We start from the raw sequence: 11528 nt of genomic DNA on the forward strand, positions 1-11528 counted from the left end.
TCTATGGATGAATCATAATACAAACAGTCTACAATTCTGGTAAGCATAACTTTTAAGTGTAACTGGATAGGTTTACATTTATTTGCTTATGCCATAAGACAATGTATTTAATTTGTGCTTGTTTCCTTGAGTGAGACTGGTAGGTAGATTAATAGAACTGCCATCTACACAAAGTTTTTTATCCTTTCATCCAGTATTCAAAAATCTCTTAAATCTCTTCAATCCTTTCTATACCATTAACCTAATCAAAAAACTTTTAAAACTCAGAAACCACCTACATAAACCAGAACAATTTTTAAACAAATACAAGAACTTAAGCATAAAAAAAGAGGCCTCCTAATTTCTGTTCTTTCTGGTGGGACATGTATAAAGGATTACGAATTCCTTATAAACAAACTAAATCCAAATCTCCCATCTCTAGCCCCCATAGTCAGAGGTATGCTTATTGTCCTTATATGTTAGAGCTGTAAAATAATGCCACTAGAACATAATTCAGTGATTCAAACTAAAACTGTTAAATCACAGGTGGAGATTTCTCAATGCCTTTTATTTGTACTAATAAGGCACACATGTTGATTAAATATTGAGAGACAAAGGGTGGAATAGCCTTGAGCTGAACAAAATAAGGTAATAGATGAGTAATGCAAACAATTCATACCTACCCTTCCAGTTCATTCTAAACCTGCAAGCGTATTTTTAAAACCACGGTTTCCCAGGAAGCCCTGGGACTGTAGATGAGAACAGCTCCCTGAGCATAAGTCTCGGGCCACACTACATAGTATTTGTTATCCAGACCACAATAATCCCGGATCTTTGGGGGAGCTCCAAAATAGTTACAAATTGATGGAACACCTGATGATGGACTAGAACTAATCCAAATACCTCCCAACCCCAAAGCTTGCTAGAACTAGTCTTAGGCATGCAGTAACACCATTCTCCATACTTGTACTTCTTGTTGCTTGCATAGGTACATCCTTTAATGCTTCCACATTAAAACCCTTTTAGTCACCTAGAAATGTAAAAAAACAACAACAACAAAAAAACAAAAGCCATGTAGACTTGGGTGGGTGGACTCTATTCGTATTAGCAAATCTGGTAAGAATATTCACATGTTCTCAAGTCCATCAGCTACGCACATCATCCACAGATATGAGACCCACGATTCCCCTAGTCTCTAGCCCACAGATTTTGTTTCACTGAGATGGAATGCGAAGTTAGCCCTGAAGTGGAGGCTAATCCAAAATGTTTATCTGCTTATTTGTCTGTCTCTTTGCTAAACTGCAAATGCTCTGAGGGAATAAATTGTATTTTATTCATCATTGTGAATGATGCATAGGAGAACTGAAAGGCTTCAAAAAATAATGAATGAATAAATGAGCAATTTTAAGTGAACATCATAAAGACCTATGTAGCAGAGAACAAAATAGACACACCAAACAGGGGCTCATAGCTCCCCTCCTCACTCCCACTCTGGCACAACATCCAACAAAAATGTCTATTCCCTGACAAGATCTCATAGACCAATAAGTGTTATGAAATGCACTATAATGTAGTAGAAAAATCCAGACCTGGGAGCTGAAACTAAGTAGTTGTAGGGTTTCTTCTCTTGACCTCAGTTTCTTCATCCAGACTGCAATATAATAATAAAGTCCTTTTCAGCTCTAATATTCTATTAAGCATATTAGTGCCTGGGTACTGTGGATTACAAAATCATTAGAATTTTAGAACATAAGTAGGCACTCTGACTCATGAAGATGCAGCTAAAACATACTAAAGAAGGAAACAAAATTACTAAAAAGACTGGGGAGACAGAGCATTCACAGAGGTTACTTGTATTAACTCTGGCTACTGGGGAGCCCAGAGCTTACAACAGTAAGGACACCTAAAAGGAACATGACTCCTCACCCCCACAGATGGCCTGGGCTCCTGAGCTCCACTTAGATTGTGACCTTGGTGCATAACCTGCCTGTATTTTATCTGCAAAATGGAGTTGGGTGTGTTGTGAAGCTTATTTACGCTAATACACAAAAAGTGCTGAGCACTGCCTTACATGTCGTAAGCACTCAGTAAATGTTAAGAAACAAAGTCTTTGAGCCTGCCCACTCCACAAAGATGAGCACAGCCACACCACTAACAGAAAACACTGTCTTCCTTCCTCTTTCCCACACTGTGTGAGGCCTTTACCGTGGCCCTTACAACTTCCCAGTCTTACATCCAAAAAAAAGAGAGGTGAGCCCAGTAAGCCCTCTCTTCAACTTCACTCATTAGGCAGAGGCATTCAAGATAAACAGCTTGCCATTTTAATACTGCCTTTTAATAGTGTCTTTCACCAGATTTAAGACACTTTTTTTTTTTACATTTTAGCATCCCTGAAAAAGGGATGTATCTTTAAAAATGGTATCTGAGATTAATATGGTAACAATGTTGTTGGTTACTTCCCATTCAGAATTCACAGTGTTTCTGTGATTACATGAATTTCAGGAATTTGTTGTGGCCTCACAAGGGAAACTTACCCCTGTTCATAGTATTATTTCTATGAAAAAGTTAATCAGGAATACTTGCAAAAGTGAAAACATTTTTGTTAAATGGACACTGCCTAAACACAGAAAGATCTCTCCCAAAATACTAAGCCAAGGTCTGTTAAGGCTTAAATAAAAGATTAGCTAGTTAAGGTGGAAATTTTCAATTGTAAATCATTCAAATTAAAGTTCTGATGATGCTGTCACCAATGACAAGTGAGATTGGTAACAAATACAAGTTTTGGAGAGTGGAAAACTGACTAAGGAAAGTTGGTTTAAAACCTTTGTCCTCCCAAGTCGCTTGGCAGAAAGGCCACCAGTTTACAGCACCAGGCGTGAAGCCCTAGGTTCCCCGGCGTCTTTATGGGGAACAGAGAGGAAGAAAAGTACAGTGACAAAATCAAAGTAAACTCACTCGCATAGACATAAACACTTCTACACAAAGTGCTATCAGTGGTTTGGTTTTTTTAAAAATAAAGTACATGAAAGCCGCCTGAGCCACCGCCTGAGTCAGCAATCTCCTCCTGTGTAACTAGTTGCATCGGCATAATCGCAGCTCCAGCTCCGCATTCGGATAACTGATGATCTACCATATCAAAAAAAGGTCACCTTTGTTCAGTTTAATGAACTCTCTCGCCCTCTCTTTCTCCAAGCCCCCACCCCACTTCCACTGCCCTACAATCAGTGTCTGAAAATCCCATGTCTTCCGAAAGTTGTCAGGGCACTTTAGCCCTGTTCAGTCAAGGAGAGCAGGTAAACAGCTGCTTTTACCCGCACCCACTCGCCCAGCGGTCTCTCTCAGACCCTGGCCCACACAGACCCTGCAGCATCTCAGGAGTTCAGAGACGCTGAGATCCAAGGTACCCAACTTCCTCGCACCTCCTGTCTCTGTTGGAGTGTGGGCACAGAGTAGCAGTTTGCTGGGCAGGGACCGGGCGGGGGCGGGGCACTCCCTGTCCAGCAAGAGAATGGTCAGCCCGAGATTGTCAGAGTGAGAAGTTTGTGATCAGAGTTTGTCTAAGAAGGCCAGAGCTGGAAATGCCAGCGGGAAAACAACCGCACAGCAGGAAAGCGGTGGAGTGGGCGGTGCCCCCCACAATCTCCACTACCCACCCCGGCAAGTCAGCCAATCTAAAGATAGCCATACAGTCCAAGATACAGCAGGCTCTTAGCTCTGAAGCTTCAACACCAGTATTTTACTCCGCAAGCGCACCCTCTTCCCCGCCCCCCAAAAAAGAAAGAAAGAAAGAAAGAAATCCTAACTGCATCCCTCCCCCTTCCCACTCAGAAATTTTGGAGCCAGGCCAGCTGCTCTCCCTTGCTAGGAGGGAAGGCCTGAGAGGGAGAACCTAATGCTCAACACCCTCTCTCCCTAGCTCTTCAGGGCAGCGGCACGGAAAGGGTGGGTACAGGGGCGTGGGGGGGAGGGGCGGGGGCGGTTCGACCCGGTCCCCGCGGGGCTGGGAGGGAGACCCGAGTCCCGTCCGCGATCTCCAAGCGCATCTCCTCTGCTGAAACCGCTGCACTCTGCTTAGCCCCTCCAGGAGCCCCTTCTCACCTCGCCCTCTGTGGCACCCACCGGTCCCCACGGTCTCCCAGCTCCCCGGTCTCAGGAGGTTAGGCCCTTAAGTCTCAGCAGGAATTGGGATGGGAGCTGGGAGGGAGGAGGTGTTTGCTCAACTTCTGTGGACGTCAGTCCTCCTCCTCCCGCAGCCAATCAGCGGCCACCCTGAGGGAACAACCTTCTCCTCCGCCAATCGGCTGCGCTACCAGGTACTAGGTCATGCCCGGCCCCTGCTCCTCCCCGAAAATCCTCTGCCTTTTCCATCGCTGACCTACGTCCTTAGCTGCTGGCATCACGTCGTCCTCCCAGGACAGTTATTGACCAAGCTCGTAACTGTCCGTAGCAGAGGACAGGCAGAGACACAGAGAGAGATGAAAATAGCCTGGTTCTTACATGCTAAATAGATGTATTTCCTGAAAAAAAAAATTTTGTGAGCTCGTGTAAATAGTGTTTGTTTAGCGAAATACACGTTTTAAAGCACTTTCACAGTTTCACAGCAGGCCTATGAAGGAAGATGACAATTCTTAGAACAGTTTTGTTGGAGTCCAGCAAACTGAGATTGAAAAAGCTAGCATATCCACACCCAACTAAAATTAACAGTCCATGTGTATCTGGCAAAAGTCCAATGTTCTTTAAAAGTCCGCACTAACTGGCCCTGGAGGGACAAGGGAAAATGCATAAAAACTGGCCTCAGCTCAAGAAGCTGAAGGAATGTCTGAAGCCCATCTTGGTCCTTCTAGGGAGTCAATGACCAGAGGGTAATCTTCCCTCTCCTGTTTTTATAACTTTCTCCACTTTTACCTTCTCATACCTGCACAAAGGTGTTCAACTATTCAACTCTAGTGCCAATGATCTAAAGCCTAGAATATTCTTATAAACTCCATGCTTATAAGCTCCCACAGTCACTTCCGATGCCTTCAATGTGAAAGAGCCATTCCACACATACGGGGTGCTGGGTCGGCACTCCTGAGATTCTGGGCCACTCGTTGTGCCTCTCTTCCTCCCACCTTCTTTGTTTTCTCTCTTCCCTAGTTGTTCCTTTACATATCGTTTTCCTGTAAGACCATGAAGCTGGTAGTTATGCATGTGGGCATTGGAATGAGACAAGCCTAGACTTAATCCTTCTTTTGCCAACTCGTAGCACGTCAGTTTGTCTCTTTAAGCTGCATTTTCCCCACCAGGAAAATGGGAGACATGGGAAATTAAGTTCTCAAAAAGAAAACTTGTTGTCAATATTTGTAAGCTATTATTGAGGCTTATTATTTTATTCTCTCTCATCCTCCCCTCCACTGTCTTTGTATTCAAAACTTACTCTCATTCTTAAATGACCTTTGCCATAAAGAGAAAAGAGGTGGGCATATGGGGGGAGGAAGGAATGAGGAACACTCCTAAGTTTGTTCTAATGATTTCTCAAGACTTCATATTTCCTACATGAGCAGCAATTTTTGAGATATCATTTGCAATGTGCCCACCCTAATAAAATTATTCTATTCATTATAAGTATAAATTTCTTATAGCCAGAAAGTTCAAAGTCAAATGTTGTATAAAATAAGAACTAGTTTGGGAAAGAAAAGTTTCTAAATGACAATTCCTGTGTTGCCTAAACTTAAAATTCACTTGGGAATGAAACATACATTCTTTACCTACAAGGATTTTAAAAATCTGATCAGGTAAGATAAGCACAAGAACCACTCACAGATAAGTTGCAATTCCTGAAAACAGGTTCTAAATTGAGATAATGATGTACTGGGGGACTCCGCCCCCACTCTTAGGTGAAAGAAACAGAAAATTTATTACTGGAAACACTGGTTTACCCCCTCTATTATTATCAGTACTTAAAGAGCCTTCCTGAAAAATATTTGAGAAAATTCCAAGCCCCTTGACATTTTCAGGTGCAACGTTTGTTGGTTTCTAATGTTTTACAAAGTCCCCAAGGGTCTGTGGCACCCCTGGAGAGTTAGTCACATGTGCAGTGTATAACTCATGGGGCAAGCTGACTGCCCCTCACCTCCTGCTTAGTTACTGCTCTAAGTCTGCCAGGACTTAGCAATTTTAGTTACACATCACTGTATTTTATAAATTGGATGAGAGTTATATGCTATAATATAAGCAAATTCAGAAAATAACATAAGGAAACTTGGGAAATGCAAATTTTGTAATATATCTCACTGACATATGATCAATCTAATATAGTCAAATAAATGGTAGTAAAGCCAGTTCACCTCCTCTCAGCTTCTCTTAAATGAACATCAAAAAAAAATAGATGCCTCAAAGGAGTGAAAAAGACTGGAGACAAGAGAGACAAAATAATTAAAGTGGAAGTAAAACACAAGTGTAATTTTTCTGTAATAACTGGTAAGTGTAATTGAGCTAGAGGTAAGGAAACTCAGGATTTTCTTTTTCTAGTCTCTGTCTGGGTCAGGTACTGAATGAAATCAATCTTTTACAGTATTCATATAGCTATAGAAAAAGGAAGGAAAAAATAATATAAAAATTGGCCCTGGCTGGTGTGGCTCAGTGTGTTGAGCACCAGCCTGTGCATCAAAGGGTCGCAGGTTCCATTCCCAGTCAGGGCACACTCCTGGGCTGCAAGCCAAGTTGGGCCCCCAGTAGGGGGCACACAAGAGGCAACCACACACTGATGTTTCTCTCCTTTCTCCTTCCCTTCCCCTCGCCCTAAAAATAAATACATAAAAAAATTTTTTTAAATAGAATATAAAAATTGTTTTTTGCAATGTAAAAAGTAGCAACTAGGAAAAGTAATCACAGCATAGGCAAGGTGGCAGCCAGAGCAGAAAATTAAAAGAGAATGTATCCATCACATTGAAATGACTCTCATTATAATTGCTATCTGTACAGCTTCTCAGAAACAAGTGAAATATGAAAGGAATGGAAAAAGAACTTCAAAGGCAGATGTTTCCACTGGAACGTGTGGTGCTGACACTGCCCACGATACGCACAGGCCATTCTGTGTTTGTCATTCATTATTATTGACCAGCATCCAACCCCCAACCCCTGAAACAGAACAAAGGCAAAATGCCTAATATACCAGAATTTACAAAATACAGAGAGTACTTCCTGGGCTTGTATACACAAATAAACTATAAGTGCCTGTTAGCTAGTTTGTAAATACAGTTGAAATCAACACTTCCCTAAAGCTAAATGCCTAAAATGACAAGGGTGTGTCGAGACAAAGGCTGCAGCAATGTGCAAACTCCTAAGAGACAGACCTATGCGTGTGTGTTTGGAATCCACTAGTGTCTGCGCACCTCTGCCGTCGTATGAGAGAAATATATCTGGTCACAGGTAAAACAGGGGAATGAAAAAAGAAAGAAGGAGAGTGGGAAAGAAAGAAGAATGAAGGAGAGTGGGAAAAACAAGGATAAAGAATGAAGTGGAGGGTGAGAAACAAATAGCAGGAGGATTGAGGCCAAGTTTACTCATTGTGTTGGACTCCAGAGCAAGAGAAAGAGAAACAGAGAAGGAGCCACCATGGAGAACAGAAAACAAAAATGTTTCAAATGAGCAAAGAAGTTAAAGGTTTTGTGGAAACACCCAAATCTTAGAATGCCTCTGTTGAATTTTTGTATTGTTTTTTAATCCTCACCTGAGGATATACTTACTGATTTTGAGAAAGAGAGAGAGAGACATCCATGTGAGAGAGAAACATCAGATGCCTCCAAAGGTGTCCCAATCAGGGGATCGAACCCAAAACCTAGGTTTTTGCCCTGACTAGGGATTGAAACAGCAATCTTTTGGGTACAGCACAATGCTCCAAACAGCTGAGCCATCTGGCCAGGCTATCCTCTGTTGAATTTTAAGAAGGACATTAAGTTCAAGAAAACTTTGACAGCTACAAACAACTTCAGTTTCCCACCTCTCTTTCTCAGGCACAGGTGACCTTGCCTTTTACATCCTCAGCTGCTTCCTGACTGCTGCAAAAGCTCCATGGCTGGTGAAAGCATGAATGGGCCATCTGCTGAGCCTACAACTATGAAATACCATCTCCCAGACATGAAAAGAACTCTGTCTTTAGCACCTAATGAAGTTCAATGGCCTTTGAAACAGATTGAATAATGTCCTCCCAAATTCATGTCCACCCAGAACCTCAGAAGGTGACCTTATTTGGAAATAGAGTCTTTGCACATATAATTAAGGAAAAAATCAATATGAGATCACACTGGGTTTAGGTGGGTTCTGAATCCATTAAAAATGTCCTTAGAAAAGACAGAAAAGGACACAGAGGCACCTGGAAGAATGCCCTGTGACAACAGAAGCAAAAAATTGACATTACACTGACGCAAGCCAAGGAAACCCAAAAACCACTGAGAACTTGATGGAGCAAAAAATGATTCTCCCTAGAACCTACAGAGGAAGCAGGGCCTTGCCAGCACCTTCACAGTGGACCTCTGAGCTCCGGAACTGTAAAATGAAACTGCTCATCCTTAGCTGCCTTGTGATACTTTGTTATGGCAACCTGAGGAAATTGATACAGCCTTTAATATCACCAAAGATCCAGAATGCCCTCCAATGTTGGGTGATCATCATGTATCACTGTCTGAGGACACAAAGCAAAATTAAATCACACAATGAACAAAGAACATGGAAACACATACTTACTGAATAGGAAGAAATTTAAAATCAACATCATTACTCTAAATTGATCTTCAAAAGACTTCTCAAAAAAATAAGTAAATAAAAGACTGCCCTAAATGTCTGAAGAAACTGAAGCTGAGCTACAGCTTCACTGTGAGCTCTGAAGTCAGTGTGAAATATCGTTACACTGAAGCTGTTTAATTCTACTTTTAAAAGACCTATGTTTATAGATGTTGGATAAACAGCCTTATACTTGCAATTTCTACAGGGCCATGTAGGAAGTGTATTTCACTTTAAAAAATACATGAGAAGAGAGTAGTGGAAACAAACTTGTTTTTAATCACTTCATCCCTGATAAGTTTTTATGGTTCCTCATGCTCCCTCATTAGGTAGACTGACAAAAAGCATTATCAGAGAATTGGTGAAAACTACTTGAAAACAGCCTCATTATTATTATTACACATGGTAAACTGGGCACAATAACCCCCAGAATAGAAAGAAAAAAGTCAAAAAAGTATCACTCTCAAACAAAATGAACAGCAACAAAATGGAGAGACGAGTGGCCAACTTCAAAACCTGTTTTTAAGTGAGTCATGGAAGGTCCTAAGGAGCTGCCCATATCTCCTTCAGGAGTGCCCATCATCTTCTCAAAAGACCCCTGTGGGTTACAGGGATATAAACTGTAACTTAATTGCTTCTATTCTATCTGGAACAATGATGTGGTAACAGAAGAGTTATGAGAGTCGTGGAACCTAAAAAAAAGTAAACAGTCTTGACCGTGACAGAGGGTTCCTTGGTCATGCCTCCAGCATGTCACTGTCTTTACATTAGAGACAAAGGGGCATATCCAGATTTGGGTGTAGGTGGGGGGTTGAAATACTGTCTAGTGGACCTTATTTTATTTATTCAAAAAGGCAAAATTGTAAATTCAAAATTAGGTACAAAAATAAATATTTATACTAAGAGAAGAATGTACAGTGAATTATTAGAGGCTTGAAAATTCAGATTCCATTTTTATGAGATCTTAGGCAATTTACCAAAAATGCTTACTAGAAGATGCAGTTCTGACTTCTCCTCTCCACCTACAACACTCTATAGTTCCCAGCACCTCCCAGTACTCACCGCTCATGAAAGCCAGGGCCTGAAGCGGAAGCCTTGTTACTTTGTGCTACATCTACCTCTGGAGAGAAGGCTGCATGCAGTTGTAACAGAGATTTCCCTGCATAGGGAATAGTGCACTGTCAAGCAGTGACCTGTATCCCTCATTGCAAATGAATAATAAACTGATATTTTGGCTTGTCAATCTCTTTTAAGTTCAGTTAGCACAAATCGGTCCCTAAGAACTAAAACTATAAGTAACAATGAGGAAGCTTAAATGTGGGGACTCAAGCAAGTAACGCCATCCTGAAAATCCCTGGTTAAACAACCAGCTACACTATATTTTTAACATCTCCAAGGACTACCTGGCTTCTCTTAGCTAGAAATACTAATACTCTTTCCCTTCACACACACACACACACACACACACACACACACACTTAGTTAAAATGTTAAGATTCTTCTTCTCAGACATACACACGATATGTATATTCTCATCTTATTCTCCAAGGACCAATTATGACCTCAGTTTAGGATGAATTTATATCTCAACTTTGGCTGTGCATTAGAATCACAAGTAAGAAAAACACTCTAATTAAAATATACAAAATAGGGTTGTTGTTGTTTTTTTTAAAGAAGAATGATCAACTCCATTGAATGAATGGATTAAACCAGTGCCTTAGTTAAAAAGAGTCTCATCATGTTTCCCTGATGCAAGGTCATAGTAGTGCAGCTCATGGAGTGGAGACTGGAGGGTGGGATGTATTTGCTAGAAGATAATGACTTAAGTTCTATGCATGTGTACTTTGAGGAACAGGCAGAATATGCCCAGATAAGATGTTTAGTAACCATTCACTACAATTACATTCATATATGTCTCTAATTCCTGAGGTTGTGAGCCCCATGAAGTCAGATAATGTATCTTTTCTAAAAAAGATTTTATTTATTTCTTTTTAGAGAGAGGGGAAGAGAGGAAAAAAGAGAAGGTGAGAAACATCAATGTGTGGTTTTTTCTTGTGCATCCCCAACTGGGGACCTGGCTCACAACCCAGGCATGTGCCCTAACCAGGAATTGAACCTGCCACCCTTTGGTTCACAGGCTGGACACAATCCACTGAGCCACACCCGCCAGGTAGATAATGTATCTTATTCATATTTACTTGTTTATACTTGGTGTCCAACTTGGAGCCTATAATATAGATGGGGCTCAATAAATATTTGATGAATGGATGAATAAACAAAAGTGTGCGGCAAATAAACCACTGTTTGATAATCTGTTCAGAAATTGAATCATCTAGACAGAGGCTTTCCTGCGTACTTGCAAAGTCCCAAACAGAGACAAGAATGCTTATACCTGAAGGCCCGGCACCTGGAGGTTCTGATTCTCTCTTTCTGCCCACTTGCCTACCAGATTCTCCCAAAGACTACTCTCTTGGACTCTTGATTCTCTTACTCCACATGCCTGACAATTCATGTCACCACTCCTTGCTATTACTCTGTAATGCTGATTGCTCACTTAGAATAACAACTGTTGTCTGCACTCACATTCTCAGTATTCTGTGTCTTGCCTTCCTAGCTGCATTTTCCCTACCACTTGTTGTGGCATCCCGGTGACTGTCCTTACCTGGTTCCTCCCAATTTGTCCTTTCCTCTGTGTTGTGTCAATGTATTAGCAGAAAAGAAAGGGCAAGCACAAAGGCTGTAACTGAGAGAGTTCAGTGTAAGTATTACCTAAAGAGGTATGGGCAAGA

At 41.4% G+C, this 11528-nt stretch overlaps 1 protein-coding gene across 2 annotated transcripts in view; it reads right to left on the reverse strand.

Moving 5' to 3' along the window:
- The window catches only part of AASS (aminoadipate-semialdehyde synthase), a 66106-nt gene extending 61923 nt beyond the window's left edge, over positions 1 to 4183 (reverse strand). The window contains exon 1 of one of the 2 annotated variants that reach the window (XM_028525742.2): positions 4078 to 4183. The gene's annotated coding sequence lies outside the window, so the exon portion shown is untranslated. The remainder of the gene's footprint in view (positions 1 to 4077) is intronic. The other variant, XM_036010854.1, reaches the window with a different exon arrangement.
- Positions 4184 to 11528: the final 7345 nt, after the last annotated feature.

This window comes from Phyllostomus discolor, chromosome 10, assembly GCF_004126475.2.
Source record: "Phyllostomus discolor isolate MPI-MPIP mPhyDis1 chromosome 10, mPhyDis1.pri.v3, whole genome shotgun sequence".
Taxonomy (NCBI): Eukaryota; Metazoa; Chordata; class Mammalia; order Chiroptera; family Phyllostomidae; genus Phyllostomus; species Phyllostomus discolor.